Raw genomic sequence first — 19,082 nt, forward strand, 5'->3', positions numbered from 1 at the left:
TAAAGTGTAAGACAGAGTGTTCAAGGAAAAGAAAATAACCTATGACAGTAAAGAGATTCTGACTTCCAGGTGTGTCAGAGGATAAGGCCAGCAATAAGCTGAGGTTATGAGTAGCAAATAGTGCAGAGGTAGATGGCCATGCTAGACTTCTCTCCTTTTTTCATGGAAAAGGTGAGACACGCTTTGGTGGTGTTTGTTTTCTGGTTTTGGAGTTGTTTAAACATGTTTCTTGATTTAGTGCAATGCTCTTAAGTACTATGACATAAAACACACTTCATTGTGAAGAAACAAATGTGTGTTACCACCAGCTTCTGAATTAGTCACAGATGACACCTGTAGTAGTCTGAGCAGCAGAGTATGGAGTATCAAACTGTGGAATTTCCCTCTCCAGCTCAAAGAGTTAAAGGCCCGAGGAGTTGCTCTCCTTGGGATACACCTTCTGGGATCCTGAGATGGGTACAGACTCCTGAGATGGGTACAAACAGTCAAATGGCCATGGCAGAGACATCCTTTAGTAGAAATTTGTTCATGTTTGTGCATGGTTTAGCCTAAATTGATTCCAGTTGTTCCATTTTTAAAGACACTGAAATACTGCTTAAAACTGGTTCTGCAGAAATTAACTGGGGGAATTCAGCCTCATGCGTCATCAAACTTTGAGCTGTGTTATGTCTGGATTGCTGCTTGGTTATGTTACAGCAGCGTACTCCTCACTAATAAAGATTACGTGTACTCAGTGAAGATCTAAAAAATGTTTCTTGCATTATTTTAATAAAATAAGATTCCAAATTATTATTATATCACTTTATATACCATTGTTGATGATGTTTAACCAAACAAAATATATTTCCAAAGTTATTTACATGACTGATACCATTTTTATCTGTAGAACTTTCTCAGGTGACCTTTTCCATCTAGTTTTGTAGTTATTGTGCATTCACCTTCCCCTCACACATAGATGAGATCCTCGACATGGCTTTGTTGCTGCTTGAAACAATAGAAGCCTTTTCTGGCAAACCTGAATATTGGGTCTTTCTCCCCAGAGCACCCTGGGCTTGAAACATGAGCTCTCTTTTTCTATTCTTCCTCCCAGCCGCAGTTCCATATGGCTAGGGAAGGGCTGCTGAAGTAAAACCTGCTGCCACCGTGATTTTTCTCTGAATCTTCCAGCATGCCCATCTTTAGGGGTGTCAGAGACTTGGCATCAGCTGGGAACTTTTCCCTGTGCAGCTAGAACAGTACTGGGGGCCTATAATAAAGTGACTGAGCCAGCTGTAAAGTATTTGCCCAGCTACCTATAAATGAATATGGCTAAACCTTTTCCCCCATTGTTACTTATTTATTAATTAATTACTTAATTGCATTCTGCAGAGGGTGGTTATTTTACAGCCATTGGATGACTGGAGGGACTTGAGTTGTTTTATTTTTAAAGTACGAAACATTTGCAAAATACTTCTAAAACAAAATATGTCAAGAATTTATAGGACTCACAGTAAATATAATGAGAGGGGACATCTGCAAAAAAAAAAAAAATCTCATCACAGCTATAGAAAACTTAGTGGGAATGCCTTTTGTTTTATATGTCTGTAAATATTCAGTGAGAGATGCTAACAGTTAGGTATGGAACCTTGAACAGTTAATGATAATGAGACTGCTTTATTTAGAATTTTCCACAGAAGGAAGATTGATTTAATTTAGAGACAGTGGTGTTTTCCTGGGCCCACACACTCACAGATAGTAGCCTTGACAGTATACCTATCATGTGATAAAGTATTTTCTTTAAGTGCAAGTGCTGGTTTCAGTATGTTAAACAATTTATTTTTGCAAAGTCTTCTAACATAAACATCCTATAGCAAAATCCTGTAAACATCCTACAGTAAAATCCTAAATATAAAACACTTTCAACTAACATAGTGGGTTATCTCATGGAGAATTAGATTCCACCCCATCCCCCCTTTTCCTCCTAATAAGCTTTTCTCCTAAGAAAGCATAGATTTTACAGAACAGCAGAGTGTAAAGCTGTAAAAGGAGCACAGTAGTCCTTTCAGAACAGACTCTCCATAAACTGAACAGGCCTAGCAGCAAAATAAACAGTGCTCCATTATGCAGGATACCTATAGGGAGTTCTCATTATGCCAAACACAGCAAAAGATTTACTTTGGGTTTGGCAAAGAAGTAATCCAAGAATATGTTTGGCAAGGAGTATATTGGAGGACTATCTTACTCATCCTCACCTTCACTCCCTACACCCACCACCCTCCTTACTAAATTCCTAGGGTTCTTTTATTCCCAAAAAATAAAAGAAGATTCTGCAACTTCTTGAAGCTTAAGGCAGCCACAATAAAATTTTGTATGTCAGCATATGTTTGTGTATTTTAATCATAAGGTCTGTGTTTTAACAAAAGGTGTTATGTTTCTCCAAATACGAACCATACGTGTTAGACAGTACTGTAGCAAAAGCCATGCTGCAAGTATATTATGTTTTTAGTTTAATCAAAATAATAGAATTTTGAGGGAAAATATACAATTGTCAGTCAATCTTTACTGGCAACCACCCCATTGCTGGGGGGGGAAAAAAAAAAAAAGAGACCAGACGTTCTTAAAAGTCCGTTTTAGTGAGTAAGTATCGGTTTACTGATAGCAATCTTTTTTTCCAGCCAGAAACGTATACACATATTGTTGTTATGATATGGAAAGATCTTCATTTGCTATGGGTTTGGGGGCTATATGGGGAAGTGGAAGGGGAAAACATTGTTTTGTTCTGTTTTTTTTTGTTTTTTTTTTTTCCCCCTTTTGATCATGCTATATGTAGCAAGCGAAGTGCTTTTAAAATAACTCTTCTGGATGAGTGCATTTGTTGGGCTAGAAGGTAAACTCATTTAAGAAATTTAAAAGACTTTCCAGTTATCTTTCCTAACTGGAATACACAACACAGTGTTGATATCAGTCAAATTAGTGAATATGCCAAATGATCAGTCACCAACATAGAAAACAATGAATTAAACCTGCCTAAGAACCACCATCTGCTGCTGTTGCACTTGCTCTCACGATGCATGCTTGGAGAAGCCCATGAAACTTCTGGCATCCCATAGATTGGTGCCCAGACACCAGCCTGCAGCACTGCTCCCTTGGCATATTCTCTCAAAGGTACTTTCGCTGTTAAAAGTTCTGGTTAAGATGCAGCATCCCTGATCCTGAAGGACCATTCCTCAACCAACGCTTCACTTAACAGTCCCTGTGATGCTTTTGTAATTCAAAGGGTAGGGTGCGTGGTGCTGTGTTTTGTCAAGACAGGCCTTCTGGTGGCCTAGGTGAAACCATAAAAGGGAAAGCAGCAAAGGTCGATAGCACCTACATATCATCAGTTGGTAGATGTTATCTGTCGACTCCACCCACGTACTTTAAGTCCGCTATTTTTTTAAAACCTAGCTACTAATTCAGTTAGGACCTTAAAAACAGATACAGCTATGTGAAACAAAATGCTGTTCATAAAAATTTGTATAAAATAGTGGGGAAAAAAGTGATTTTGGAGGATTTCCATGGTTATCTTCAACCATCAAAACTGCATACTTTTTAAGTTGCTGTAATTAATGAAAATCTATATTGTTACATAGAATTTCAGTGCTTTTAAGAAAGTCCATATATCTGCAGCTTCACAGACTTTGCAGAATATTTTACCGCTGACCACTCCATGATAGTCATTAAAATTCATTTTTAAAGAGACTTCCAATTTTGTTTTTACTTAATCTTCATTTTTAATGATCAGAAAATATTTTTAAGAGAAAAATAATTAACTGGAGGATATTTCAGAATCTTCGGGCTTTCTGTGGTATTCCTGTCCTACAACAGAAGTGTGGACATTTTATTACATGTTTGAAGTGAGCTAAAAGTGAAAAACACTGTTGTCATTAACAGAATTCCATAGGGAGAGGGAAAATGTTTTAAACAGAATTCAAGATGAAACAGTAGAGGTTTTGTTGTAAGGTATGTGTTTTGTTTTGTTTTCACCTGTCCCTGTCCAGGTATTACAGCATTTGCTGGAAATTAGATAGCCAGCCAAAATGTAGGGATAGCTGTGAAGTGATTTAGAGTAAGAAGTCATATATATTTTAAGTATGCATCAAAACTTGACTTGCAGTCTTATATTATACTTCAGAGATTTTCAGGAAAAAAAAAGTCCCAATAATCCTGCATGAATGAAACATGTATCATTTTAATATTCAGGCTTACTGCAGTATAATCAAATTTGTCTTAACAGTACTTTCTTTCTCTCTGGAAATGCACTTTTATGGTTCTTTATTCCTTTATGGCTTATTTTCATCTCAGCTGAATAGCTGATATATACAAAACTTGATAGTTCTCAAAAATACTGGTAAGAAGCCAAAATCAGATGTTTGGTTCAAACTCAAAGGATTTTTGTGGAAGTTTAGCTTGTAAGAATGGATGAAAACTAAAGTTAGATACAAATTTGGACGAGTTTATTCATCGTATTTTATCCATACATGTAATTAAAAAAATAAAATGAAAAATTGTGAAGTCAAGTACATGAGGTTAATTTATAATCTCCTATGATGCCCTTTAATCTCTACTCTCATTTTCACAAAGAATCTCATCCAGTTGCCCCGTCACTCCGTGAGCAAATGTTGGGAACACAGGCAAGCTGAACTCTTTGCTTTCAGTTCTCATGCCTCGTATCTGTGATTCAGAAAGTTTTTTGTGACAATCCTGCTACACCAGCCCAGAGGTCTATCACAGCCCATTCTGTGTATGAACCATGGATTTCTGCCCTACTGATAAAAATCTGGCTAATAAATTCTAGTATCGTACTGAGCATGTGTAAAGTTGAATTTTTGTTCAGAAGGGTTTTTTTGGGTTTATTTTTAAATAAAAGAGCTCATGAACTGGCCAAATATAGGCATGGTTCAGTGCAGAGAAAAAGAGACGTTTCTGGCACTAGCAAAATCCTCTGCCAAATAAATTCATTCTCTAGAGAAGTGTTCACATGCTGGAACATCCTTAAGATGTAAGAAGCACGTTTTCTTTTTATTAATTTCACCTTCAAAATTTTAATCTCAAAGCCACCTAAAACTTATTTGGCCAAATGGCTGGTATAGAAAGGAAGCACAAGTAGAAGATTTTGCAAAGCTGTAAGCTGGTCGTTGCCGTTCCTTTTAGCAATGTGCTGTGGACATCTTTAACGAAAGATGATGTTACGTTTTGAAGCAGCATATTGCTACTCATCAACAAAGTGTCTAAATGCTTTAAGTGTTTTCTCCTGTAACAACGGAAAATGTCCTTATGGGTTTCACACCAACACCTTTGGCATAGGTGAGGGATGTGCTGGCTGGCTGTTGGACTCCCATATGGAGAGAGGACTTGCTGATCAAAGAAGCTGTAGTCTGTAAACAAAGTACCACACAATGGTGAAAGAGTTCTCTGAAAAGCATTTTGATGCAGTATACAGCGCTGGAATGGTTCATGATCTGCTAAGTAAGGAGAAGCGCCGGTCAACATCTTTTCTGTATATTTTAGAACAATTGCATTCCTTTTTCTAAGCCAAAACACAGCCATCACCATTATATAAATGTACGTCTTTCTTGAGAAGTCTGGTTCTCTTCCCTCATTTCCTGTAGCATGTTAGCTGCAGATTATTTCAGACTGTTTTCTTTTAAGCTCCCAGAAAATGTAAATAGAGCATAAAAATCTTGTCTACAAGTCTTCACACTAAGTCATTCTGAACTCCCTATAGCAGTACATTAACTATAAGATCAGCTATTGCAAATTAGTGTTGAAGTAAGTCCTTTTGTCCTTTTATTTATATATGTATGCTGTACTGTAATATCTAAGGAGAAGAAACTTGGTTTCTAAAGGACAAAATTAATGTGCTTTGTCAGTCCTGGACTTTGCAGTGGAAGCCTTTTTTTTGTATACGTTACAGTGGAGTTTGCTTGCTCAAATGTTCTGTTCTTATTCTGAGCACCCAGTAAGTATGAGTCTTACAAAGGAAGATCACACTTGTACAGTGGACTGCGAGAGCTAGCATAAAAATGTTTTTGCATCACTAAGTTAATTTTATTACAGCACTGTCTGATCCATGGATCTTCTGTTTCACTCAACAGCCTGAGATAAATACTGTGAGCACTATGGAATAACATTGTCAAGCTTTACTTCATAGCCAGCTTCAGTTTGTCATTTCTTAGCTTCATCCTGCCACTCCTCGCTTTAATCTGTGCTTATTTATGGTTTACCACTTACAACTATCGCTAGTTCTCACTTGACAAAGTTGTGCAGCATATTATTTCTCTCTGGAAAGCAGTCGTCTACTTGCAATTAACAGTAATTTCTGCTACCATGCAGTGCATTTCCTCCATTTCGATACTAATATATTGGAAGATGTTTTCCAGATCTCAGTACAATTCAATGGGGCATGTCAACTATGCATATGGAGAATAGTGCTTCCTATTCCCATGAATGTGTGCCCAGCTCTCTATTACATGAGCATTGTCCTTGGCTGCTGCTGTAATGTAAGTCAAATGTATGACTTTTTCCCACTCATAACTGCATTATATTTCAGAGTAGCTTTTATCCAGGTTTCCCCCAGGATATGTTTTAGTACTTCTGCAATGAAGGCTCTGGCAATACTATTTTGATACGAAAGCACATGGTTTTCATTCAGATGCCTAATGTTAATGTTGCTCACATGGATTTGGAATCAGAAAAGCATGTTTTAAGATTAAATGAGAATTCATTTCAAGTAATAAATTGATCTGTGGTACTGAAATATTATTGACCGCAGTCTTGATGTTAAGGGAATGTTTTTTGGTTTCAGTAAGGAAAAAAAAAAAAAAAAAAAAGATATTTCTTTTAGAATCCCACTTACATATTTAGATGACAAAACTATGATACTCAAAAAAAAAAAAATATGTATTTTAAAAAGTGTTATGGTTATGGCATCATGAAAACCTTTTCTGCATAGTCATGTGTAAATATTTAATGCTATGCTGTGAGTTCAGGCATGTAGTGCATGATGCAGACTTTTTTTTTACTATCAAGTGTTTTGCTTATGGTGAAAATGTTGAGATGAAAACGTTTGGCCCCATCTTTCTTGTGATTCCATGAAAATATCTTAATGATTAGCTGAACTGCATAGATTAATCTTAAAATGGGAAATACTTTTCTTGGTCTGCGTTTACATGGCTGCCTATGGATACCTATACACCTGCATCTGTCTTTCTATCAAAGTCCTTGGAGAAGCTTGCAGAAAGGAACAGTTAGCAAGTGGTCCTTGATTACATTGTCTTGGTTTCAATGTGAACATGTGTTTCTTTCCTGAGTATCTAAAAATCTCTGGAAAAGGAAAAACGTGTTAAAACTACAGACTATATACATGGGCCAACAAGTTGGGAAGAGACTTTTTAGATAATACACTGAAGGTGGTGAATATAGCCCCAGTTTTAAAAAGTGTTCAGGGACTTCCAGGGGACTCTTGACTGATGACCAAGTATTGGAAACAGTAGATAATATAGAAATAATGGTATGATCTAAAATAAATTAAAATGTGACAAAAACGGGGGAAATCAAAATAAAACAGAGGTAACACCTCACAATCTCTCAAACTGTATGAAGGAATAAACAAGAACCATGAGGATAAGTGAAATCTAGTTGATACAGTCCACTAGATTTCCAAAGACTTTCAACCCATTCCATTTTGAAAGGCTTCTGAAGAATCTAAGCCACCAAAGAAGGAAAGCTTGACAAAACACACCTTCTTGCACCAATAAAAATAAGTGTTTGAAAGAAAGAAACCAAAAATAGAAGTAACCCGTCAATTCTCGAAAGACCAGTAAGAAGCCAGTTGAATTTCACATAGAACTGCTGAATCTGGTACAGCTCATCATGTGTTCCTCTACACATCCCAAACATAGCAAGATGTTAAGTCTGAAAAATATGATTATATGTTGATTATGCTTTACAATATTACCATTTTTAAAATATTTATGTTACAGTTCCCTTCTTATTTTTTTCCAGGTTGAATACTAACAGAGAAAGTTAGTTTTACTGACAAAACAGTGATTTTTTTTTTTGTTTCCACAATTGCTTTAATAACATTAAAGAGTATTGTAGCCCATGTGTTCAGTGTTCCCAGTAGCAGGTTGAACCAGTTGTAGCTGGTACTCCGCATTTTATTGAAGGCTGAGCTCCAGTACCTAGCATCCTCATATTCAGATGATAAAACTATTCAGGCCCAGCAAGTTAACAATGTGATCTCTGGCATGTATCTATTCCATGGTTCCTAAAGAGCCTTAATTTTTTTTAACTGCATAAAACTGCCATAGCATTTATGTCAGGCTGGCCTGTCAGAGCACACCCCAGCTGAGGTGCAGGTGGGCCAGCGATGCAGTTCAGTTTTCCAAGGGCAGCATTCCAAGCCCTCAGGGAAGCTGTTGCCACATCTCAGTCTAGCTGCACCTGGTGATTTACTGTGTGCAGCGGAGTAGTTTACAAGAGTGGGTTCACTGGGGGGAGAAGGAAAGATTAGGTTGTGCGTGCACAAATTGGCAGCTACCAGGATGAGAAGATGGCATGGGGGAACGCATGCGCTCTACTGGCTGGAACATTGCCACTGAGGCAAATCGTAGTAATCTAACTACACAGAGTATTTAGAGAGAGAAAACCCGTACCTTGAAACCTGTTTGATGATGAGATGGAGAGGGGTCTGGAATTGTCACTGAAAATAACTTGAGTAACTCCCAGACAGCTGGGAGATCATCCTTTTCATCTTCAAGAGCAGAGGCCTAAGCTTTTGTATGCATTTATTGTAGTTCCTATATAGCTTTCTCAAGGGCATCGCAAGTTCCTCATTCAGCAGAGACATAATTTTGTTGTTTGCACAAGTGAAATGTATCATGAGCAAAAGAACAAACATAGAACAGCACCTCAGAGGTCAGAGGATGTCCTTCTGCCCTGACCATATCCATTCTGGTGTCATTTGTTCCGTTCACAAGAACTGATGTCAGATGACAGGGAGTGGACAATAAATTGTTTGCAGAATCAGCAGCGAGTTATTTGTCAGCAGCCCGAACACCTGCTGGAAATGATAGAGTTGGTCGGAAATAAACCAGTGCTACTGTAGCCTTCAGGAATGGAGGGGATGAGTTTAGGAGTCATTCCATTTTGGTTTGTTGTTTTTACAATTGTATGTCCTTATGACTTTTGCTTAACTTATTATTTTTATTATAATTATTATTGATATTTTTTCTTTTATTTTAATGCTATCATTTTTGTCATTTATGAATGTTTAAACTAAATTCATCTAGAAACAAATAATTTGAAACTAGGAGATTTGGCTGGATAGTTCTGTTAAGTTGTTCCTTTTCTTTGTAGGCTCTATATTTTTCTTTAAGGTGGTGTTTTGTTGTTGTTTTTGAGCTGAATTTTAGCATGGTAGTTTATGTAATGTAAATATGATATGGTCAATATATTTCGTATTCTGCTATTCTTATGAAGCTGCTTCCTTAAATTTTTCTAGCTTGAGAGTTTCTCACAAGCAAACAAGCTTGTCCAGGCCTCTATTTAGGGCAAGAATGCAATATAAAAATACCAGAGTTGGTTTTCTGTGGAGCGGAAAACATAACTAGCTCAATGTGTTGGGTGCAGCTGAAGGAGTGTTACAGGAAAGTGGTTATAATTGTACCTTTGTACTCTCCCTAATTATTTTTTCAGGCACTTGTGCCCAGGAGCAGTCACTGTTGCCTTGTACATCAGTGACTTAATGCAGTCTCTCTCTGATCCTGTCTGCTCCTTGTTTTCTGCTTCACCCAAACATCCACGGGAGCCTGCAATAGTGCAAGAACAGTCAGCATTGCTTAAGGACGTCTTTTCCCATCTTAATACTGAGGAATCTCACTGAGAAGTATGGGCACGCTTCCAGACTCTCAAACAGAATTGGGAAGTCAGAAGTTTAGCTGCTACTTCTTTAATTTGTTGCAAAATACTGTTTCTTGTCATGCTGCCTGAGAGAGGGCTCACAAGACTTTTACTAATTTTGAATCATTACTGGTGGAGGGTATTCCTTTTAAGGAGTCGCAGCTCAATAATTCGCAGGGGCAGAAATATCTCTGCATATTCATTTTATTTCAGTTGTCACTGTAGACATATTCAGTAAACATTCTCCTGAAATGTTATCATTTTCATGTTTCCATGTAAAGAAAGTAAGCACTTCATGGGGGATTCCTTGGTATTTCTTTTTTTTTTTTTTTTTTTTTTTTTTTTTAAAAAAAAAGACTATCACAGAGATGTCCACGACATCTTACTTGAACAAGATTAAATCTAGATGATGTGAATAAAATGCACAGTGAATAGTATGGCACTTTTAAAGTGTATGAACCTGTGATTCCTTGCTTGCAGTTGGCCTGGTGTGCACATGGGCAGTGGGACTGTAAATTCCTTCTGGTGACTCCCTGATGTGCTGCTAGGTGCCAAGCAGTGGAAATGTAGTGAGTTTACACGTACTCCCAGCAGATAAGCTGTTCTTTATACTACAGCTCAACAGAGCTTAGGTGTATTCTGAGAGGAGATCTAGTCCTGTTTGCTTTCTTTCAACAAAAACAGAAGGAAAAGCAGGCAGCGCTGTTCAGGGATCCCTCCCTCTCCGCAGCCAGCAGCAGGGACCGGCGTGCTGCAGCCTGTCCCGGGGCACAGGGAGAAGCACGACGACTTCTCCCTCCCATCTCGCCGCCGGGAGCAGCTCCCGGAGCACCCCGGGGCTCGCTGAGGGCCGCAGCGGGGGCCCCGGGGGCGGCGCTGAGGGCCCGGCCCGGCGGGGCAGCGGCGCCTTACATGGGCATGGCGGCGGCCAACGCGGCCCGGGCGGGGAGGCGGCTGGGGCCGGGCCGCGGCCCAGCCGGGGGCGGCGCGGCCCGGGGGGGGCTGAGGCGGACAAAGAGCGGTCCCCGGCGCCAAATATGGCAGCGGGAGCCGGAGGGTTTCACAATAGCAGCGGGAGGGAGGCGGGCTGCGAGCTGCGGGAGCCGCTCCGGAGCCAAGGGGTAAGCGCGGGGGAGCGAGGCTCCAGGCTCCTGTCATCCCCTGCCAGCAAGGCTGAGGGGCTCGGGCGGTGCGGGACTTGTGCGCTCGTCTTTCCGAAAGAGCTTTATCGAGTGCTGTTTGTGGAGGAGGGCTCTTCGGCAGCCCCCTCGTGCAGCAGCCTGGAGATAAGTGAGTCCTCTGCCGGAGTTAGGAAAAAAAAAAAAAAAAAAACTTGTGGTGAGTTTTGGCTAGTACAGTGTTGAACGCTTACAGATTCATCTGGAAAGGTACCTGTGCATCCCTGAGACACCGACAGGTTTCATAGTTGAGATCAGTAGTAAGAAAAAGAAAGGTAGAAAATGAGAACATAATGAGAACATACACACACACACAATCTAGACAGTTCTGACAGAAAATAACTTTCATAGCAAAATGACCGGATGGAAAATGTTCTGGAATGTCAGAAATGCAAGCAGGCTACCATTTTGTGCATAGGTATGGAATCCACACCCTGTGATCCTAATCCCCTCTGTTTTGGTGTTTTGGGACTTTTTTTTTTCTCCTACTTATATGGGCTGAATTTAAAAGGTCTTAGTCCCAGAAGGAAAAAAAAGACAGCATGCCATTTCACTTCAGACTTACTCAGGGCAGGAAGAATGAACACAACAGAAGCATTCAGTCGATGAAGGTGCAGCTGTGATCTCGGCTGGCTGTGTGAAAGCTACAGCAGAGGAAACTAAATAGCTGTGGGCACAGACCTGAGCTGTACTGTTTAACATGCTGGCCCGCTTTGCTCTGTTTTCAAAATGTTTGCAGTAGAATGTCTTAAATTCACAGCCTCTACAGCAAACCATTGTAGCGCTATGAGCATGACACCCTGATGAAAGGAAGTAAGTTATGCCTAGATCTTGAAATTGTGACTAGATCAGCTCCTAAACTGCTACTGAAAAGTGTTTTAAATATTGTGGGTGAAGCCTGACTCTGAAGAAACAGCTTTTTTATCTTTCCTGACAGGCCTCCCAATTACAGCAGCTGTAAGTTACTGCAGTGTGACTAATGGAAAGATATAACACTCAATATTACCATATCAGGACTATTAAAGAAGAGAATGTGGTGCTGAGGTCTGAGTTGGGAACTGGGAATTAGATGTCCGGGTGACATTCAGGTCTCTTTAAGCACCTGTGACTTTCTATAAGCTTGTAAGTGTCCTAATGATTACTGTCTGAAGTGTAGGTAGACCAGTCAGAGATCCACAGTGGTGCTTACAAATACGACATTAGTATCCCAGATGAAGCGTGTTGTGCCAAATTTACTAAGAACTAAAGAAGAAATCATAAAGGCAATACTAAAGAAACCACAGAGGGTAAGCCTGAGGCAAGGTTATTTAGTTTTTGATCCCAATATGCTGATTGAAACAGAAGAATATATTACAATTTTCCTCATGAATTAAAAATAGAGAATCTGAAAAGCATAGCAGAGTGAGGGAGGATTAAAGTACAAGCAAAAGCTGCAAGTTGGGAGCAAACACTGAGCAGAATCAGCTGCATAACTTGGGAGAGAAAAGAAACTGGACAGAAACCAAGTGGTTCTCCTTTGCAGGGTTAGTGAAGCTGGCACCTTAACACAGATACAGATCCTTGTGAGTTTGAGTAGTGAGTTGTTTTCCAGCTTGTATTTTGTTATCAGTAGTTATTTCCAGAGTTCATCAGCATGCTCTACCCATAGTTGTGTAGGCCAGGAAACTCTTCAGGATTACTCACAGTCAAAGAAGACTGAAAGCTGGGGTACCTCAAGTGTCTCAGTACCTGAAGGAAGCCATTGGGATGCTTGGCTTCTCTATGCACGTGTTCAGTCATCGCTGCTCTGGGTCCTTGCTAGCTAGCACCTGTGTAGTAGACCCAGCATTTTCTTCATGCTGTCATAGGGGTTGCACAGTAAGTCTAATCAATATCATCTAAACAATTCTTTGCCCTGAAGGCCTTCGCTGATTTAGTCCAAAAGATGAAGTAATCCATATTATAACAAAGAAGCCTTGTGCATGAGTCAGTTCATCACCATGTATCTATGCATATGTGTATGTTTATGTCCATCAGAGTGATAACTGCCTTCTTGTGAAAAGTGTCTCTGCAATAGAAATGTTTAATTTTTGTTTTCCTCTAAGTATATTTAGAAGTTGAGGAAAAGGCCCTCTCTAGTTTTGGTTGAATCATGTACTATTAGATCCAAGACTTTGCAGTATTACTTACTTTTGAAAGTAGGCTCTGGCTCTGATCTCCTTTCTGTAAAACACAACTTTGATGACATGTATCTGCAGAGTTGAAAGTGATGGAAAATGTTTGCTCAGGTAATCTTTCTTCTAACACACAGTTATGTTTTGTTTTCTAGCAGTGCTAAGAAAAACAAAAGCTGCAAACAACTTGGTGTTTCTAGTTCAGGCACTGCAAATTTCAGCAACAGGAAATAGCACCAAGCAAAGTACTTCGGTTACCACCTCAGTGTCTGCCAACGCCAGAAAGGTTAGCAAGTCCAGGATGTTTGTAATGTAGGATTCAGGAGACTTTTGAAATAGTGCTAAATAGTTTGGACTGGTACGTGTTGGTCAATTGCCATTTCAGAGGTATAGTTTGTTCTTTTTGTATTTAGGAAAGCATAACTTTGCATTCTGGTCTTCTAAAGATATCACAAAATCTTATGCATTCAGGGAAAAAAAAAAAAGTGTCCTTCTCATGTTTTAGTAGTCCCCGTGCAAAGCTTTTAAATGTTGTCAAGGACAGTATGGGAGGAGATGTAATTTTATTGGGAAATTTTGTGGTTTGTTTTTGTTTGGTCGTTTTTTAATAAAAGGTTGAAAATTCACAATAGTTGGCATGTCAGGGCTTATTTTGCATGGCTAGTGTAAATGGGATGCAGTTCCTTTATGTAAGAAAAACAAGGAGATTGCTGAATTGGCTACATAAATCACTGAAATCAGTCAGCTGCATATGAATCAGTTGAATGCTTGTGAACTCTTCCACTTCCCTCTTCTAGTCCTTCAGAGTCTGTTACTGCCATTTTCATTTGAGCTTAACAACATCTGAACTGTAATGTGATGCAAAACTCCACTGTGGCTAGCTGAATACTCCTTGGGTTGATTTACAGGCATGTCTGTATTCTTGAATTAATTTCCACTTTTTAAGACTGAAGGAATCTTGTGCCATGCATCTCCCCCATGTAGAAAATACCATTTGAATCTCACTCATAATATCTTCCTACACCTCAGAATTGTTGTTATATTTTGTTTTCTTTTTGAAAACATCCTGTCTTGATTTAAAATATCTGAGATCTGTTCTTAACTGGCCTGATTAGAAAGTGCACTCTCCAGGGTAGCTTTTAACACATCTTTATTAAACAGCTAAGATGTTAAAATTTTGCATGTCACCATGAAGAAAGAACAAGTAGGCAAACAGAAAAAAAAATAAAATAAAATACGTAATTATTTGTAGTGTAGTGTCCTGGAAACTAGCTATTGTGAATGACAGTGTATATACATGGTTTAAAAATGTACTTCTTTTACTGAAGATAAAGGGCAAGCAAAAAGATTACATTTAAATACCATGTATTATTCTGTAGTATTCTTCTCTTGAGAAGTCCACTGAAATATTTTATCTTCATTTGTCTTCTCTCAGATTGCTGGATGTAATTACTTTGTGTAAGACTTTTTTTTTTTTTCCTGAAGTCATCCTTTCTAGTTTTCATGCTTTAAACAACACTATTTCCATTTAGTCTAAAAGGGGGTATAAAAACTGTCTCCCCACTTAATGTTTTTCTCAACCCATTTCAAAAAGAAAAGTAAGTTCAGCAAAAAGAAAAAGTGATTTAACTCAGAATGAGCTTGAGTTTCCTGTGCAGAAAACACTATATCTATGTGAAAAAAAGTTGTTTAAATAACTTGGCTTTCCTGCAGAACAAACTTCAATCGTACTTAATATAGATCATTACACCGTAAGTACTCAACCAGCAATGTTACAACTTCATGTGAAATTGAACCAGTTATATCAATCTGCTTTTTCATGGAATTGTGTAAACTGACATCTTTATTTTGTGAGGATCCTCAAGGTTTGAATCAATGTTGGGAAAAAAAAAAATTACTTCTGTTCGGTCAGTTTGGGGTTTACCTGTTTTCCCTGTTTTACTAATGGCATTTACCATTACCTCCATTCATTCATAGAAATTAGTTATTGTTTCTTTTGATTTTACTGCATCTTTTTCAAAAATTGTTTGTTTTAATGTTTCATTTAAATATCAGGACTTCATTAGAGTTGTATGCAATCACCTTTTATGCGTAAATTAATTCCCTCATTTTAGTTTGCAAGACATTCTCTACAGATTTTGGAAACTTCTTAAACTAGAAGCAAATGTTCATGGAAGTGGAATGATAGGCAAAGTTGTTTACAAGAAGGAATCACAGATCATATTAAGTTTTAAGTTAAGCATATGTTTTTGTTTCCTTTCTCTTTGGATCTTTATCTCCCATTGTGCCTCATACTTGGTTCCCAGAAAGTTGAGCTTCATTCGTACTTTCCATGCCCAGTTATGCTTGTGGAGTCACAGCAGAGCAAGTGTCTCAAGCTAAGCTGATGTGCACAAGCTGTCTTTTTGCTTTCATCTTCCATCCCCATGAAGTGAACATGAGCATATATGCATAGACATAGAATTCTTTTCCCAAATTCTTGCAACAGATGTGCAAAATATGTGCAACGTAAGAGCTCTGACAGAAGAAAAAATATTGGAGAGCTCAGATATTTTAATATCAATTCACTTATAAGCAAATACAAAGGAGAAGGAGCAGTAAAGAGATAAGAAGTCCAGTTACTCTTTTTCTATGCTATGCTTTTCCTACGGTATGTCAGTCAGTTCTTTGTTATGTGTGTTAGATTATCTACAGCCATGATTGGCTGAATTGTGTTCTGCTTGCTAGATAAAATGCTATCTGTAGGCAGTATACTTACCCCAAATCATATAAAGACCTGACTAGTGATGACTGATACTCTTTTTACCTTTATGCTATCTTAAAACTATATGTATGAGTTACCATGCTTCTTCCCCTAACCAGAACTAGAAACACAGTACTAGCGCAGTGGCAGTTTTGTCACTGCCAGGATCTGGCCTGTCACCTTTTGCTCTAGCAGCTGCAAGATGCTTTATTCGCCCTCCCCTTTTCCTAGTTGGCAGCATTCCTCTGCTGCATGCTGGAGTGGTCAAGTGAGGTGCATTGAGTTGTTGAGCCCTAAAGAGGACAGGGTAAAGAAAAGGGGTAAAGGGGTTTCAGTAAGCAAGAGCAGTTTCGGTGCAGAAGCATCATCCACCATAGAGTGAAATGTCTTGGGTGTCAGTCTTGCTTATCTTGTGGGTTTGTTCCAGAAGGAGAACAATAGTTACGATGATGCTGTTGTGTAAGTCCAACAAGTTCTGGGCATCTGGAGCTGGACTACAATACACACTGTTTGGAAAGTGGAGCTGATAAAAGAGGAGCACCCTTGCTTTCAACTGCCCTAAGTCTTTTAAGCATTGTCCAAGGTCTTTAATACGTTCCTGTTTGTACACTTTTTTGCTGTCCATATTGAGGAAAATTCAGGTGATATCACCGATTACCTCTGTGGATTAACAGTGGATTTGAGGATTTAAGTTTTTTAGGTCTATCTTTGAGCTTGTCTGTTTTGCTTCATGTACATCTTCAAGTAGATCTTGCTGATGATTTGTTGTGTTCTTTGCTCCCTTATAAAACTGGTGTTGCCATGTAATAAGAAAGCAGTGGATCCTGCCCAAGTGGATTCTAATGGGAAGGGTGTGAACCAGCAAGAGAAATCTGTTCTTTGGTCTTCATATGCTTGTAGGGGGGGGAAACGCACCGAGGTATCTGGCTTCAAAAGACATGTTTAGTGGAACACACAATAGTAATCAATGTGTTTAAAGTCTGTGTTTGGCACTCGGGGTGGATTTGTGTGATTAAACTGCGAAGTGGCATGCTTTTGTAGCACATAGTGAATGCCTTCTGAGCTCTGGTGCTGCTCCCTGACTGGCAAGGAGGCTCGGGGGCTGCTTGCAAAGTAGGTGTCTGAGGGTGATACGGCTTTTCTGAGGAAAAAAGTTTTGAATTCAGCTTAACCCGAAAGCCCCAGGCCTTGAGGAGGGGTGGTGTGAGCATTACTGTGCCAGAGCAGCAAGCACTGAGAAGCTTTAAGGCCAGTTTGAGCCCCAGCTGCCCACCGGGCCGTGCCGGCACCCCCTTCCCTCACGGCGCCACAGGCGAGGCGGGAACCGCGGGGGCTTCGCCTGCGCCCAGAAGCCAGAGCCCTGAGGCGAGCCCCGGGCCCGCTGGGGGCAAGGGCCGGGAAGCCCCGCGGGAGGGGGTCCTGCCGGCCGCAGGGGCAGGGCTGGGGCTGGGGCTGCCGCCGGCGGCCGGGTCCCGCCTCCCTCCCGCCCCGGGACTCTTAACGTGAAGCGGCCGCCGCGGAGCTCGGGCCGAGGCTCCGCTCGCCGCCGGGCCCGCCCTATTTAGCGCCCCTACCTGCCCGCTGCCCGCCCAGCCGCGCCGAGCCGAGCCCCGCCGAGCCGAGCCCAGCCGCGCCGGGCCGGGCCGGGCCATGCCAGGCGAGCCCCGGGCGCCCCGAGGTAAGGACGGGACGGGGCGGGATGGGACGGGGCGGGAGGCGTCGCCGCGGCTGCCCGGAGCCGCCGAGCCGGGCTTTGTGTGGCGGCGCCGGGCAGCGCGGAGCCACCTCGGGTGCCAGCCCCTGAGGGAGCCGCGGGGAGCTCCGGCAGCAGCCCCGGTGCTGCCCCCAGCCCGGATTTCGCCCAGAGCCAAGGAAACGCTGAGGGGGCTTCCTGAGGAGCTCACGGGGAGAGGGAGGCGTGCTGGTGACCCGGGACGGCTCCCGCAGCCAGCTCTGCGGGCAGATGGATGTAGCTGAGCGCGGGGGGGGACCCGGCGGCACCTGGGGACTGAGGGGCTTAGAGCTGGAACTGCCGAGCACATCTTGTGGTGTTTTTTTTTTTTTTTTTTTTTTTTCTTTTCCAAGTCCATACCAGTCAGTTGTTTAAATTTTAGTAGCGAAGACCGAAAAAAAAAAAAAAAAAGGCGAAAGTTTCCTGGCAGCAGGCGCATAATTAGAAAGAAGGCTGGGAAAAGTAAGACTGGCCTTCCTTATAATGATGTGTTTACAGAAACTTGGAAAGCAGAGATATGCGTTGGCTATCAAGGAGAAACCAACGTCTGCTGCTGGAACATTTGGATCAGCCTTATATGAAGGAATATGGCACTGCAGAGCACACAGCTAAAAATAGGAGCGGGCGCATCCTACGTTGCGTTAGGCTTTGAGGTCAAGAAACCGTTTTTCCACGATATTCTGTGGCTGTATTGAACTGAAACCACAGTTCTTGGGACCAAACCCTAGATTTGTGAAGTTAACTCCATAGGATGCATTATTTATTATATGGAAAGTTTTGTGTCCACTCGCAAGTCTGTGTGCACCAAAATCCACAGGAGTGCTGGGGTGAGGAAAGTTTTGGGGATGTTCTACAGGAAGCCCAGCAGTTTCCAGGCATCCTGTGATTCACAGTGCATACCAGACATACAAGGATTAAGATATATAACTGATAACGAGAGCATGGAAAAAACATATACAGAGTGAAGTGGCTCTCAGCCCTTGTTCGCTGATCGTATCTAAACCGCTTCACTATGCGAAAGAGACAAATACTTGTAAGGACAGAATTCGAAGAGAGACTCTGTTGCATCCTGTTTTTGGATGGGGAACAAAACCTGGAAGGACTGTCTGTAAAATAATATTCTGGTACTAATTTTCCTGGCCAGACAGAGAAACCCTTTGGGAAAAGGTGGGGGCAATGTGTCTGACTAAAAGAAACTGGCAAGATGGGGTAGGATGTGTACAGATGTTCTTACAGAGTTTGACACTCTTAAAAATATGCAGGTAGGATTTTGTTGGAATTAGAAGTGTCTCATTTGGATAAAAACCATTTCTCTCGTCTTTGAGATAGAAGAAAGCATACATCACATAGTC

At 40.8% G+C, this 19,082-nt stretch overlaps 1 protein-coding gene across 9 annotated transcripts in view; it reads left to right on the forward strand.

Annotated features, from left to right (window-relative positions):
- The window catches only part of PALLD (palladin, cytoskeletal associated protein), a 193,411-nt gene that overhangs the window by 107,143 nt on the left and 67,186 nt on the right, over positions 1–19,082 (forward strand). Inside the window, exon 1 of one of the 9 annotated variants that reach the window (XM_068681197.1) lies at positions 17,510–17,676. The exons of 7 other annotated variants lie outside the window; for them this stretch is intronic. The gene's annotated coding sequence lies outside the window, so the exon portion shown is untranslated. Of the gene's footprint in view, positions 1–17,509; positions 17,677–19,082 lie in introns of those variants that run through there. One more of the 9 variants, XM_068681198.1, reaches the window with a different exon arrangement.

The sequence above is a fragment of the Anas acuta genome, chromosome 4 (assembly GCF_963932015.1).
Source record: "Anas acuta chromosome 4, bAnaAcu1.1, whole genome shotgun sequence".
In the NCBI taxonomy this organism is placed as follows: domain Eukaryota; kingdom Metazoa; phylum Chordata; class Aves; order Anseriformes; family Anatidae; genus Anas; species Anas acuta.